Source organism: Oryctolagus cuniculus, chromosome 8 (genome assembly GCF_051225735.1).
Source record: "Oryctolagus cuniculus isolate XC-2025 breed Fujian yellow rabbit chromosome 8, ASM5122573v1, whole genome shotgun sequence".
NCBI classification, from domain to species: Eukaryota; Metazoa; Chordata; class Mammalia; order Lagomorpha; family Leporidae; genus Oryctolagus; species Oryctolagus cuniculus.
Genome location: NC_142874.1, coordinates 87689117 through 87705732, shown reverse-complemented (window position 1 = coordinate 87705732; position 16616 = coordinate 87689117). Strand labels below are relative to the sequence as shown.

At 36.3% G+C, this 16616-nt stretch overlaps 1 protein-coding gene and 1 non-coding gene across 2 annotated transcripts in view; one reads left to right on the top strand and one right to left on the bottom strand.

Annotated features, from left to right (window-relative positions):
• Nucleotides 1–16616, bottom strand: part of DKK2 (dickkopf Wnt signaling pathway inhibitor 2) — a 114582-nt gene that overhangs the window by 50180 nt on the left and 47786 nt on the right. The window lies entirely within an intron of this gene.
• Nucleotides 11158–11273, top strand: LOC127483380 (U5 spliceosomal RNA). The gene has a single exon (XR_007909553.1). It is a non-coding gene; the product is annotated as a U5 spliceosomal RNA (small nuclear RNA).

Below are 16616 nucleotides of genomic sequence, written 5' to 3'. Positions count from 1 at the left end.
GGTCAATGTGTATCTCAGCTGCTCCCACTTGTCCAGAACCTTGACTGCTGTTCTGACTCCACCACTCTCAAAAACAACTCTCTCAGCAGCACTAACGCTTCTTTTTCTAATTCATCATTTCCCAGGCTTCCCAGCCCTTTGCCCAGAAATTCAGCCCAAATTACACACACACCAAAAAATAAATAAATAAATAACTTGCAGCAAGTGTATTTAACTGGGAGAATACTGTTAAAGAAGGAAACGTTTCTTTTCCCCTGTTATCTCATCATTTCACCCCTCTATTTCTCTGAGGTCTCTAGCTTTTGAAAGCTTTTAATATTTACTTTGCATGATTGCTTCCAGTATGAGAAATAGGCTACTATTTTCTAAGCTAGAGAGCCAGGAGAAAGAATAGTCAAGTAATAGACCACTAGGGAGACCACATACGCTCTGGAATTGACTGGAATCTGTCAATCTGGAATTGACTGGTGGTGGTAGAGGTAGAGACAGATAAAAGAAGACACAGAGAAATAATCCCAGGAGTTCGAACTGTTCAGATACCCTCACAATTCCAACCTTCCTCTCAGCTCAAATCTATGGATCCCCACTCCCTAGAGACATAAGACATCAAGAACTAAAGAACTGAATGAGAAGTAAAGGGTAAAAGCTTTTAGTGTACAGTTTCAGGGATATTATGAGTTGCAAAAGTCAACCATGGCCCATGTTTTCATCAGAATTTGCATTTTGAGCTTTTGTCAAACTTCTGTACACTCAACCCAGACATGCTGGAATTTAATTCCAGTTCTACCACTTACAAGATGCATGATTTTTTATTTTGATCTCAATTTTTACATTTACAAAATAGCCATAATATTACTATTTACTTCACAAGGTTATCCTAAAGACCATAGGTATTAACTAATATAAAGAACTGAGATGAGCCAGCGATGTGGCATAGTAGGTTAAGCCTCCACCTGTGGTGCCGGCACCCCATGTGGGCACCAGTTCATGTCCCAGCTGCTCCACTTCTGATTCTGCTCCCTACTGATGGCCTAGGAAAACAGTAAAAGGTGGCCCAAGTGCTTGAGCCCCTGAACCCATGTGGGAGACCTGGAAGAAGCTCCTGGATCCTGGCTTCAGATCAGCTTAGCTCCAGCAACCATTTAGGGAGTGAACCAGTGGATGGAAGACCGACCTCTTTGTGTCTCCCTCATTCTGTAACTTTCCTCTCAAATAAATAAATAAATCTTTAAAAAATAAAAAAAACTGAGAATGTCTTCTGGTATTTTGTGGATCATTTAATTTAAAAAATACACATTTCAGAAATTTTTAAATATATGTAATCAAGTATGCAAATGGTGTTCATCTAAAATACAGTAAAGGCTATCTACTTTTGAGGTTATCACTCTAAAGATTTCATGAAATGATGTATGTGAAATTCTCATCAAAATTCTTGTGCATCAGGCAATCAACAATAGCTATTACTATTACTAATATCATTATTATGATGATTACATGACCACTTTTTTTCCTCATGTCATACCCATCAAGACTATCTTTATTTGCCATCACTATTGCTGTTATACAGCTCTCAAATGATTGACCTAACAGGTGTTCCTTGCCTTGGATCAAAGTTCAATCTCTCTGCTTTCGCTCTGGTCTAGTTTATGAACTGCTATAACTCTACTGGGCCTATTCAACTTACAGAATTTTAGGACTATGGAATTGCTGATCATTAGAAAAATCTTCCATTTATATAGTGTAGTTATATAGAGAAAACCAACAGGCATCCATCACATTTTACCCTATTTCTTAAGAAATCTTGCTATTAAATGCAATTGATGACATTGAGAAGGACCAGAGAGGTAAGGTTTCCAAAATGTCAACCTAGCTATTTGGAAAAAGAATAAAGAAATAAAGTTACTGCTATTGTTATGTTTTAAAATTTAAAAATGCCAAATTAGTTTTGGTTTGGTTTTGCCTTGCTTTGCTTTACTGAAGTAAACATTTGTTTGGGTGGCCATCTTAAAATCTTTTCTAGCACTGACTTTTGTCACAGTATGCAAATGTTGTCTTCCTTTGTGTTTCTCTATATAAACATGTGGAGAATGTGATTTTCCTCATGCACTCTGTCATTTGCATTGCTTTGGGGATTTGATTTGTCTAAAATATACAGCATCCATGAGTCAGAATAAACCCAGACCAAACGATACTGTGCTATTCCCTCTCTACACATGTGATTTCTTTGTATTACTGATTTATCTGTCCGAAAAGAAAACTATGTTATGTTTCTCCTCACAGCCTCTCTAGTATTAAAACAAGAGTAGTCTCATAATTACACTTAGTATACTTCAAAAATCATTATTAAGTAGCTTATTTCTATACTCTGCTTAATGCTGGGAGGGTAAAGGACTGTAATGGCACACTGATGGGACAGAGCAAAGAAGTCCCTGCCCCCATGATGAGCAAAACCAAAGACATGCACACAACTACCTATAATGCAGGCCAGACCACATAAATGCTTAACAACACTTTAAAGCCTTCTGAAAAATAACGCCTTAACTAAATAAAATCACCCCGCATCCAGAGTATGACGGATGCTGTTGTTACTTTATTTCTACTGTCTTCCATCTTCTTTATAGTGTCCTTTGATCCCTTTTCCACATTCTTCTTGTCTGAAAGTAATATTCTTGATACGTTTAATAAGGAGACCCCTTCTTTGTTCCTAGATGCCTTGGCTGCTGATCAACAAAAGCCATTGAAAGGCTTAATCCTCTGAGGTTGGCACCACATCAGTCTGGAAGTAGTTTACATGCAGAGTCCTTTGGCGTAAATACTCATTAGAGGTTCTGTTGGCTCATTTGGTCACCCACATTTTGCAGTGGGTGGCCCAATTGGCATCCTCGTTATTTTATTTTCCGCTCCTGAAAATAATCCAGATGTAGCAACCTGACACTACTTTCTTTGGTACCCGAAATTCATTGTTAATGGAATATCCATAAATTTGTGATACTAGTTAATAAGTGCAGATAAGGAAGGGTAATGGTAATGCTAAAATTTTTGTTGCCAACACACCCTTCGCAATGCAAACTAGTGAAATGCAATTTGATGTCTTCAAGGATAATTTCTCTTGCCTGAAATTTAGAATTGTCTCTTTAGCCTCTCTCTCTCTCTTTCTCTCTCTCTCTCTCTCTCTCTCTCTCTCGCTGGCTCTCACTCTAGAGTCTCATTCTCTCATTCTCTCCCCTCCCCTCCCTCTGCCACACTCATTTTTTCTCCACCCACATCTTTACACAAATGAACAAACCAATTTACAAAACTATATCATCAAGGTTATTCACAAACTAGATTTGTAAACTAGATATTCATTATTTAGTTTCTTGATTCTAGAGGCAGAGAGTGTTTGGAATGTAATCTTTCTAGATGAGGCAATAAAAGTATCAAGAAAAAATATTAACTATTTCTTGACTAGTGATTAAGTACACCTTAACATCTTGTTAAAATACAAGAAGATAAGACCTATCTTATTCTCGCAGAGCTTAAATTACTGCTATAAAGAAGTTGATACTATTCTTCCTTATGATTATTATGAAAAGCATCAGCAAACTGCTTTTAATAACCTCCATCAGATAGGTTATTTAATCATGTAAGGATTAAAATCATAATATACATAAAGTTCTTAGAACTGTAGCTTACATTTTCCTATAGGTATCAATATATAAGAGGCTTTTATATTCTTATCCAATGAATTGGCATTAGTGCTACAAAAACTTTTTTTGTACTTTAGAATTTATAAAACAGAGAATTGACAGAAGAGGTGGTGTTGGAAGATGAGGAAAAGTGACCAGGTACATGGCTCTCCATATTGTAAAAAAAAAAAAAAAAAGCCTAAAATGTAAGTTAACAAAGGTTAAATAAGAAGCCAAGATTTGAAGAAAAGTTCACCTGACTCAAAATTCACATTCTTTCCATTTCCTGAGTTTTAATCAGACTACTTAACATCATTTTTTTCAAGGCCAGGAAGAGAGTAGGAAGCACCCTGTCATCTCATGCAGTCTTACTGCATCTTGGATTTTAACTGCTGCTAAGATTTAATAACTGTGGTGAAAAAAACAGCAAGGTATTCTCTTGTGTACCATAAATAGGCTACTCCATGGTAAATTATATACTCATGATTTATCCTAGAAGGAGCCCCACATCACTGTTAGACAGTATTGCTGACCATGGCCAAAACCATAAGGGCTTACACGTGTTCAGGATCGGCTCTGCTAAGTGTGCATGTAACACACAACACAGGCAGATGCAGTGCTATTCTCAGCCTCACTACCAACTTACTCAAACTTGTAGCACACGTGTATGGATGCAGTTGCTGTCTTTTCTCATATATCACAGTATGCAGGTGTTTGTTTGTTCAGCCTTGACATTTAACCACAGAAGACCTTTATAAATGGTCAAATTCATAAGAGGACAATTCATAAAACTAGTCACTTCAAATAGTTTACTACCATAAGTCTTAAAAACTCACCCACAAAACTACACATAGAATTTCATTTTTGCATATGTGTTATGGTTACTGATCCACTGAGATATGTTACAAGATGTTTCTCCCAAATAGGATATTATAAAAGTTCTGAAATAAAGTTTTAATGTTATCAAAACAATTGCTAAACAGATAGATATGTCTGTTCTGTTTCATTGTGTTTTCTTTTGCTATCGAGGTAATTTGAAACTCAACATATTCTGAGGCACTCACTAATTTCAACCTAGCATATATAGTTGCATCTTTATGGCATCTACACATATATGTATGTCAATATATACCCCAGACATATATACATATGTACATATATGTGTACATAAATGCACAGGTATGTACATGTCTATCCATTTTTTTTGCTGTACAACAAATAACTTTGTAATTGATAAAGATGGTATTCTAAATAACTGTTACAATAACTGTTGCAACTGTTGAATATTTGTTAGCAAAGTTTATAAATGAAAACACAATTCATTTACTTGGTCCCACTCACAATAATGGGAAACAAAAATGCAGGCTGTATAACAGAAAAGAATTTTTGAAGAATGGTTAACCAGTCTCTGTCACAATTTATCATGTGAGTTGCCTAATACTTGCTGAGGTGTGGTTCCACCAAAGAATTCTTCCAGAAATGTTACATTTTCAGAGACTTCTCTCTGTAATCTTGCTAAGTTTTTCAGAAGTTTTACATTACAATAAAGGTTTTTCCAATTACATTACAGTCATAGGATTTTTCCTTTGGTGAGTTCTCAGTAAACCATTGAGAAACGACTTATGGAATTCTCATTTCTGAGTCTCTTCATGTGAACAGAAGACTCACTCATAGGAGAGCAATTTTTAAACATACATTAAAATGATTTATTTCTTTACGAATTCTCTGATGTCTATTGATGTCTAATTTCTGGCAAAAGGTTTTCAAAAATCAAATTTAAATGTTAAAACTCATTTTTTAGAAATAATTAAACTTCTAAATATTTAATCATGTTATATATTAACATATTATATAACATAATATGACAATGTTATATTTTGTTTATCTATCTGTTTGCAATATCCATAATGTTTATTTAAACACTAAATGAAGCCAATGGAAGACACATGATTTGTCTTTTGCTCAATATTATATTATACATCTACTTCTAGAAGGATAAAAAGTAATAATTCTGTAACAATTTTGTTTGTTTGCTTTGGATACAAGTAAAAAAAACTCAGGGCCAGCGCTGTGGTGGAGTGGGTTAACGTCTTGGCCTGAAGTGCCAGCATCCCATAGGGGCGCCGGTTCTAGTCCCAGCTGTTCCTCTTCCGATCTAGTTCTCTGCTATGGCCTGGGAAAGCAATAGAAAATGGGCCAAGTCCTTGGACCCCTGCACCTGCGTGGGAGACTTGGAAGAAGCTCCTGGCTCCTGGCTTTGGATGGGCACAGCTCCGGCCATTGCAGCCAATTGGGGAGTGAACCAGCGGATGGAAGACCTCTCTCTCTACCTCTCCTCTCTCTGTGTAACTCTGGCTTTCAAATAAATAAATAAATCTTAAAAAAAAAAAAAAAAAAAAAAAAAAAACAAGTAAAAAAAACTCTATTCTGGATTAGTTACTATGATTACATAAAATAGTATATGTTGAATTATTTTTAAATTAGACTTCATATAACATAATTTGTTTATTTATCAATGAACTTATTTAACAGGTGCTATGTGTAAAAGAAGATATATGGACTATGGTATTGTTGCCACCAATAATAATTAGTTGCTATGTGCCAGATTCAGAAGTACATGGAGAATTTATAATAATAAGGATTTATATAATAAGGATTTATAATAAAAAGTCCAAGCCTTCACAAAGTTTATTACCTAATAATACAAGGATTAGATTAAAGCACTATCAACTTTTTATCCTTACTACAATATAAAGAAAGCCATTATCTCCCCCACTCAAAGAGGGCAAATGAGTGTAACAGATTCCATACAGATCAAGATTCCAGCTTTTGAACATGCTGCCAAATTGACAAAGCAACTGGGTAAAAAGAATTTACTCATAATTTTGCCAGGTGGCACATAGAGATGGTCCACAAACTTCAAGTTCTGGACATCACAATGGCGAGAACACATATCTATCTCACAGAAACAATGCCTCACATTTGGTATCTGGGTGATTTCTTAGGCTGGCCATCCTCTGTGATGCAGGGCAGTGGCAGCAGCCACAGCTCCCAATGAACCCTGGTGTTACAGGAGAAATAACTGGCACTCTACAGAGCACTTATTGCAAGCATTTCTTGGATACGGTGTATAACAAATTACATGAGATATTAAGCACTTCATTTAAAAACAAGTTTTGTGTTAGTTTGTGTTAGTTGGAGGCTAATGAGAGTGTTTGAGCATGATTAATATAGACTAGGCAATGAGGTTTGATAGGTTAGGTCCATTAAATTTATTTTGAACTTACCATGGATTTATTGATATGTTACCCCATTGTAAGTTGATAAGAATTTCTAACGGGGCCTTCAAAAGTTATTTAAATTGTTGTCTGCTATTTACTTATCAGAAATAAGCCTATCTGGGGAAAATAGATGGAATTAGACTAAAATAAAATTGTGCCCAAGGAAGACTTGAAGAACTGGTCAATTTGAAGGAGAAAAAAATTTAACAATAAAATTATTCTTATTTCATTTTGACACATTAGGCAAATAAACAGTTCTAGCTTGTAATTAAGAAAATAAAGAAGTTTCTTATGAAATATTAAATTTTATCCAATCTTCAGCCTAAAATAGTAAGAACCAACTACACAAATGAAAACCTTTTCATATCCTATTTAAAGCCTGTATCCTTGTTTGAATTCCTTTGGAAACTCGTGTGAGTATAGGGTCTGAGTACAAATAGGTTTCTCTACTAGCCTTCAAAACACATTATCATATATTTGTTCCCTTTATATTTGAATCTCTCCCTACTTGACCATAATGTCACACTGGTCTATTATTCCTGGAAACCAGGAGCCTCCTTCTCTCCCCAGGATGGACTTTTTCTTTTTTTTTCTTTTTTGTTTTAGATTTATTCATTTGTTTCAAAGGAGGAGCTACAGAGAAAAGAAGAGACACAAGGATCTTCCACTTGCTGGTTCATTTCCCAAATGACTGCAACAGTCAGGACTGGGCTAGGACAAGGCCCAGGAAACAGAAGCTTCATCTGGGTCTCCCACGTGGGTGCAGGAGCCCAAGCACTTGAGCCATCTTCCACTGCTTTCCCAGGCCATTAGCAGGGTGCTAGATTGGAAATGGAGCAGCAAGAAGTCAAATTGGCACTCATATGAGATGTCGCGTCACAGGCGGAGGCTGTATCTGCTACGACACAGTGCCAGCCCTATGATGAGCCTTTTCTAGGGCAATCTTCTAGTACTGCCCTTTGCCTCCCCTGTGGTCCTTGACTATGTGAGAACCCTGCCTACTCTTCAAAGCATGCTATATAAAGCCCATCTTTTGGAGGCTGCTCAAGGATGCTTTGCTTGATCATTTCAGAGAACAGGGATTTTCCCTCTCCCCTGACCCATCTTTGTTTTAGCTTGCTTTATCATTCATTACACTTAGCATGTTGTTTTCAAAGTTCATATCAGGATTTCAAGCCTTATAGACAAGAATTTGTTTATCCATTCAATGGACTGTGAAGGGATATGAATTATTTTCACCTTTGGCTATAGTAAATATTGCTACTAATGAGCATTACTATGTAAATGTCTATAGCAAATCTATTCTTAATGATTAAAATCTGAAAACAAACTCACATGTGTCTCAATAATTAAACAAACTAGTATATTCATACCATGGAGTACTACTTTGTAATAAAAGGGAATGAACTATCGACACACAGCTAATACTGAGTGAGAAAAGCCAATCATGAAAGATTAGATACTGTTTGATTCTAAATATATGACAGTTTTATGATAGAAGTAGGGAAGGAGAAAAGTGAATGTGACTATATAAGGCTATATGAGAGATCCTTGTAGTAATGAAAGTTTTGTCTCTTATATATTTCAATACAATTATGGCAATATATGACAAACCCCTAGTAGCATCATGTTGAATAAGGAAAAGCTGGAAGCATTTCCACTAAAATCCAGAACCAGACAAGGATGGTCACTCTCACCATTAGCATTTAATATAGTTCTTAAAGTTTTATCTAGAGCCATTAGACAAGAAAAGAAATTAAAAGGGATACAACGGGAAAAAAAGAAGTCAAATTATTCCTATTTGCAAATGATATGACCTTATACCTAGTGGAACCAAAAGACTCCATTAAGAGACTATTAGAATTCATAAGGCTGGCGCCATGGCTCACTAGACTAATCCTCCGCCTTGCGGCGCCTGCACACCAGGTTCTAGTCCCGGTCGGGGCGCCGGATTCTGTCCCAGTTGCCCCTCTTCCAGGCCAGCTCTCTGCTGTGGCCTGGAGGTGCAATGGAGGATGGCCCAAGTACTTGGGCCCTGCACCCCATGGGAGACAAGGAGAAGTACCTGGCTCCTGCCATCGGATCAGCGCGGGGCACTGGCCGCAGCGCGCCGGCCGTGGCTGCCATTGGAGGGTGAACCAATGGCAAAGGAAGACCTTTCTCTCTGTCTCTCTCTCACTGTCCACTCTGCCTGTCAAAAAAATTAAATTAAATTAAATTTAAAAAAAAACTCATAAAAGAGTTTTGCAAAGTTACAGGATATAAAATCAATACACAAAAATCAATAGCCTTTGTATACACAAACAATGCCATGCCTGTAAGATCAGTCCCACTCACAATAGCTACAAAACATTTTTATACGTTGGGATAAATTTAACCAAGGATATGAAAGATGTCTAGGATGAAAATTATAAAACATTAAATAAACAGTAGGATATACAACAAATGTCATGAGTCAAAATGTTCATACTAAAAGCAATTTTCAGATTCAATGTAATACCAATCAAAATACTGAACACATTCTTCTTGATCTGGAAAAAAAAATGACCATAAAATTCAAATGGAAACACAAGAGACCCCAAATAGCTAAACCAATCCTTAACAATAAAAATAAAGCTGGAAACATCACAATAACAGTTTTCAAGACATATTACAGGCCGGTTATAATCAAAACAGCCTGGTACTGGCAGAAGAATAGACATGTCGAGCAACCAAACAGATTATAGACCCCAGAAACTAATCCACGCATCTACAACCAACTAATCTTTGACAAATGAACTAAAATCACTCCATGGAAAAAGCACAACCTCTTCAACAAATGATGTTGGGAAAATTGGATCTCTGCATGAAGAAGTATGAAACCTAAACCCCTATCCTACACCCTATACAGAAGTCAACTCACATTGGATCAGGGATATAAATCACAAAGGATCAGGGGTATAAATCTAAGACCTGAAACCATCAAATTACTAGAGAAAAACACAGGGGAAACATAGCAAGAAGTTGACATAGGCAAAAACTTCTTAGAAAATACCCCAGAAGCATAGGCAACAAAGGCAAAAATAGACAAATGGGATTACATCAAGCTAAGAGGCTTTATCACAGTAAAGAAAACACTTAGTAAGAAGGCAACTGAGAAAATGGGGAAAATATTTTCAAACTGTACATCTCATAAAGTATTAATTTCCAGGATGTATAAAGAGCTCAAGAAATTCAACAACAACAAAGTGAAAAATCCAGTTTAGAAATGTGCTAAATTCAATGAATAAGAATTTTTCAAAGAATGAGGTACAAATGGCCAATAGACATCTGAAAAGATGCTCAAGATAACTAGCCATTGGAGAAATGCAAATAAGAACCACAATGAGGTTTCACCTCACCCAATTAGAATAGTTAGTATCCACAAATAAAATAACAACTGTTGGTGAGAATGTGGAGAAAAAGGTACCCTAATTACACTGTTAGTGGGAATTTTAAATTATGCTCTTAAATCTGTGCATATGGAATTTGTTCCCCTTACATAAATAAAAAATCAATAATAAAAGGAAATGTTGTCTTTTGACTGCATCAACACTGATATCCTAGTTGTGATATTGTATTGCAGTTTTGCTAGATGTTATCACTGGGAGAAACTGGTTAAAGCATACATAAAATCTCTATATATTATTTATTACTAATACATGTGAATCTACAAGTATCTCAAAACATTTAACAAAACAGAAGGAAGGGAGGCAGGGAAGGAGAGAAGGAGGGAAAGATGGAGAAAGGTAAGGAAGGAAAGGAGGGAGGGAGAGAGGGAATGAGGGAGGGAGAAAGGGAATGAGAGAGGGAGGGAGGGAATGAGGGAGGGAGGGAGGGAGGATGGGAGGGAGGAAGGAAGGAAGATAGGAAGATAATCAGGAAACTAGATCCCAGGAAGTCAAGCCTTCTCTGCATCACCAACTAATGGTGTCAGACAATTATGTGAACCCTAAGTCATTTCTAGAATGGAAAGTGTGGTGACTGAGTCACTTGAATACCTACTACAGTGTACTGTGCATAGTATAATTATAAAATGGCACAATTTTTAATTTCCTTTGACTCATATTTATTTAGAGAATTCCCTGAAAAGTTTTGGCAGGCACTACCAGTATATCTTGACACCAAATGGCCACCATCAGTGCACTCCAAGTTTCTCTTACTTGAGACATGTTATAGAAGCAAAGGGCACATTCTGCCTTCTTTTCATATTGTATAAATATTTCGCCTGTTACTAAAGATTTCCAAGAAAGGAAATAATTTTGAGTCTTACTTTAATTGTTTGAGGCTTTGCTTTGACAGGGCTAATTGTTCAGTTTTAATGAAAGACATTGCCTTTTGTGAAGTGAAAGCAGAAGTTTTTTTTTTTTTTTTTTTTTTTAAATACAAAGTTGGTCCCTTTTAAGTTCTTGGAGTTGTCACACAGTCCATAGGCCATTTCAGATCAAGTGCTAAATAAATCCTCTCTTTAAAAAGTTATAAATCTCAATGTAGACTGACAATCTTAGTGTGGAATAGCCATTTACCACAGAATGTATTCCTCTATAAACTAATAGTTCAGGATTTTCTGTTCACACATAACTGTATGAGTTGTTCTCACACACAAATCCCATCATCAATGAACTCATGTCAGAAGTCTACAGCCTCCTTAATTTGAAACAGCTGGCACATTCTAAATATGGAGCATTCAGGCTTTTAAAAACATCATTAGGAATCAGAATCCTTAAACGTTCCTTATTATTCTCTCTGTAGGAGGATTCATATCACATAGTTGTTTGCTCTCACCCTATTGTTCCCAGACTGTCTTGCATAAAATGTCAACAGGAGGATATTTCATTCATACTCTAAAATTACATCCTTTATCCCACAATTAGCCACAATCATGACCACATACGACTATGATTTACCATAACCAAAATAGATGGTGTGAGATTTATTGTTGGCTTATATGTGAAACAGCAAAGGCAGATTTTTGGATGTTAACTATTTTGCATGTTAACTATTTGAGACAGCATCACTATTCATTTTATTTTCCATATATCTCTCCCCAGTTAGATAACAAATGTTAAAATGACCTGCTAGTAAACTTTCCAGTGAAATCAAAATTCTGTTCAGAATATATTATATATGTTATACATATATTTAATATTAAATATGCATATAACTTTAAAATTATCTTTATTGATACTTTCTACATACAATGTGTGTGCCTTTGGCAGTGACATCATTTGAATGACTGTAAGTCTGCAGTCTCTAAAACACTTCTGTTTCTTTTGCTTATCCGGTTCCCATGTCCCCTTCCTGTGTTCCATCAATCAGATATTTTAGAACCAGGACTCCATCACTGACTACATTTGATGGTGCTGTCAATCAGGGCACTCTGCCTTTGGCTGCCCTCCCTTGACCAAGGAAGGGCATGCAAGAAACTTACTCATATTCTTTCTGGGAAATTTGCTTCTTGAGTAGAGAGGCATAGCCATGCAATACAATTGGCTCTTTAATTCTAATTGTAGCACCCTAATAACACCTGTAAGCTCCTTGGAGCTCTATGGGTACGTGTCCTCTGAGCCCCACTTCAGTCCTTCATTTGATGCCTTCAGTTACCTCATACCCTTACAATAGATTTTCTTTAAAAATAATAGTTGCTTAAGGGCTGTTTTCTGTTGCATGCACCTGAAAATCCTGACATACTATCTATCCTCTTCTTGCAAAGAAGGAAATTGAGGCATAGAGAAGTGAAAGAACAGGTCCACACTGGGCACTTAGCATGGCTGAACTCAGGTCAGCCTGATTCCGAGCTCTGCTTTTATACCCTCTACTTTCAGTTTCAGAAGATATAAGATGAGAGGATGTCTAGATGGTCACACAGTTATATCAGATCACACCAAAAAATAAAATGGATATAGGAGGAAGCATTCTTTGCTTTTCACTTTTCATCAGTCACTATTTATTGTGCACCCAGAGAATTCTTTGCACTAAATAAGGAGTACAAAACCATGACCAATTTTTCAGTTACTCTGGAAGTTCCTGTTGCTTGCCTTTTACTATTTAATGGCACACAGCTGTACATAATTCCAGACTTAACATGGGTTCAAATACAGGGCCTATCTGCATTTTAAAAATATTTTTATTTCACACCCATTTAGCAAGAGAGGATATGTGAAGTCAAGTGCAAGTGCTAACATGTGTATAAATATCATTTTAAAACTCCCATGAAGAACTGCATTAGTAAATCAGAGTCAAATGCAGGAGAAACAAATTCTACATTGAAAATAAAAATTGGTGGTAGCACTGTGAAGTCTTCAATTCCAAAGTCAAAGACCTGGGTCCCATTTATAAATGGTTACAATTTTCATCATTGAATCCATGTTTTCATCCCTTCCCAGTGCCCTAAAAGGGAAAGGAGATCGCCTAGTGATTCACATGGCTCTGGGATTGGAACTGACAGCTGAATACAGGATGCCCAAATGGGTTGATTGATTTCAATAACTTTCTGCCTCTTCTTTCTGCAAAGCCATCCCTAGAGGCAAAACTTTTCATAGACATACTGTGAGATCTGGTCTTTTCTAGGTGTCTTTAGAAGTTGTTACCTCTAGGGTCATGGAATAGGTAGAATGAGACCTGAGGGTGAGAGACAGTGTAGTATAGACCACCTCCATCTAGAGGAGACTTTTAAAATCAGTATCTAGTAAAATCAGTAACTTTTACCCATAAATTGTATTTAAAATGCCTTAGAGAAAGAAATATTTATTGCTTGGTATGCTGGAATGATCCTAGATTACAAAGGCAAGCAAACTTGGTCTTGATTTTGGTCTCCATATCTACCAGTCCTGTGACTTGAGCAAATAATTTTTTTCACACCTTGGTTTCTTGGTTTGTGATATGAGGGTATCTCAAAGTATTCTTGTCTCTTGGGAATATTGGAGGAATTGAATTAATATATCCAAAAAATGTCTGTCATGTGGTAGCTACTTAGCAATATCAATATTTTGTTACACTGGGAAATATTTTTGAGAATTATTCCACAAAATACTACAAAATTCTATGAATCACTGAGGAAATGGTATTAGAAGCCAACTATTAGCTATTGCCTCACTAATGACACCCACTGAATATATCTTCTGCAAAAAAACCTGATTCTCAGCTCTTTAAAAATAAAATGATAATTTGCTCACAAGGAATAAAGTGAAAAAGTCACAGAAGGGTGTTATTTGTTTGTTTGCTTGTTTGTTTGATGGTAACCGAATCAGGTTCCAGAAGGAAGTGAAAAGCATATTCCAGTTGTTTGAGGATGGTGTGATAAAGGGACCACTAGCAGTAGTTGGGTCAACTTTACAGCAGAACTTTCCAATAGCAGAGCCATAAAGTCATTTAAAATTGCCTAGTAAGCACGTTAAAAAAGGTAAAAGAAGCAGGTAAAATAAATCTTAATAATATATTTATTTTAACCCAACATATCCAAATTTTATATTAACATATTAAAAGTGCATCTGATTATGTATTAACAAAATTTTATATTAACATGTTAATTATATAGTAACATATATGTATATATATTTCATGTTAATATAAAATTTTGGATAAGACCACACACGTGGTCTTACTAAGATGTTTTCCTTTCAGTATTGTCTTTGAAATCTAATGTGTTTTACAGTACAGATTATATCTGTTCAAATAATAAATCTTCAAGTAAAATATAGCCCTATCAAATAATAAAGTTGTGTTTAATGGTAAATATTTGACAGTATTTTTGTTTTTAAGCTTAAATGCTAATTAATTTTAACTAAATAAGAAACAAAATTCAGCTTCTCAGTCACACCACTGTGGTGGTCACGCCATCAACTGGACAATAGCTACATGTTGCTAGTGGCTGTCGTATTGGACGATACAGGGTTAGAGAAACAAAACAAGTGGCATACACTAATTTGAGATCAGCAGGCAGGGAACCATGATCCCCTATGAGTGTGAAGGATGAAGGTGAGTGGTTATGGAAACCTGAAGAAAGTTAACGGTATAGGGAGAGCTCATGCCATGTACCTTCAATTGAAATACACAGTCAACCTAGGTAGCCAAGTACAGCTGGAACCAAAAAAATAAATATCTTGGAACTTACTTCTCCTGTGGCATGCTGGTAATCCAAATTTTGGAGGGGAGAAATACCTGATTTGTAGTATTTGCTCATTTCCATGGTTGAAATTCTCCTAGTGTGACTGATTATAATCTAGTAAGTTGATGACATTGAAAATATACCTGAGGAATTAGCACTCTCCAATATAGCTCTCTCATCACGGCATCTTCTGCTTATACTCCTGTTGGTCAAAATAAACTGGGCACCAAGAAAGTCCCTGATGCATTTCCTACACGTCCATCTCCCGTGGCACCAAACAGAAAGGAGAAAGAAAGAGCAAGTAGAAAAAAATATTCAAAGCTCAAATTAAAACTTCTCTTTAAACGTCTCTTTTTTGCCTTTCCTTCTGTACAATTAGAAGAAAATGACAGTCATAAGAAAGCTTAAACCTATAGCTACTATTTAAGGTGGAAAGTTAAAGACAGCAGGCCTGAGACGTTTATTTCTTAGTTGAAGAAGTTTTATTCTGGGAACATACTCATAGATTGAGAATAGAAACAATTCCTTTCAGATATCTTTTGTGAATAGAATTTTAGCAATTATTGAAATGTTACATTTTAATAGAAAATGATGACTATTTATATTAATTGTGCAATTAATTATTCTGTGTATTGACAAAGTTGATGTATTATATGGATGAAATTCTGTTCATTATTTCGGCCTCCGTATTAGGAATCACCCAGGAATGCACACCTGCATTCTTCATCAGCTGTCTTCTCCCTCCACCCAGTAATCCTTCAGATGCCTCCATTTAGCTCTATCACAATGAAGTAGGAACCCAGGTGTTCACCACACTGTCCTCAATACTCTTTGCCTGCACTGTAATCACTTGCTTGCGCTCTTTCCAGATTCATCATGTGGCACCAACTCAATCCTTCTAAGACCACTTTGTATGTCACCCCTCTACTCAAGGACTTCCAAGGACTCTTTTTCCTACTAATGTGAGTCCAAACTCCTGGTCCCACCTTTAGAGAACATCATAATTTAAATGTAATTTACATTTCTATTAGCACAGCCATTCAATTGGATGGAGTTAATGATACCTTCTGAACACAGTTCCAATTTGGCACAGTGCTTTTGTTTCATGCTGACTCATTTTGATCTGGCCTCACACACACACACACACACGCATGTACCCACACACATTCATGACCACAGACACACACACACACATGTGTATAGGCCAGAATTCCAGTTTTCCTTAACTGTATTTTGCCAAATCCCACAAACCACTGATACTCAATCTCAAACTTTCTAAATCCTTAATAGCCATTCTGCCTATGTCACCCACCAGCTTTGAGTATGTGACAGTTAATTCTGTGACTCCTTTTGCCATTTGGTTGTTCTCATGGCCTCCTTTCCATCCCTCCACTTTGTTTCCATGCTAACATTAAGCTCTAAAAGACCCCATTCATCCTGAAAGTGATCAGATTTTTTTTAAAAACATTATTTATACAAAGGGAACAAATTTCATGTACTTCAAACATACACTTTTAAGAGCACAATGATGCTTCCCACACT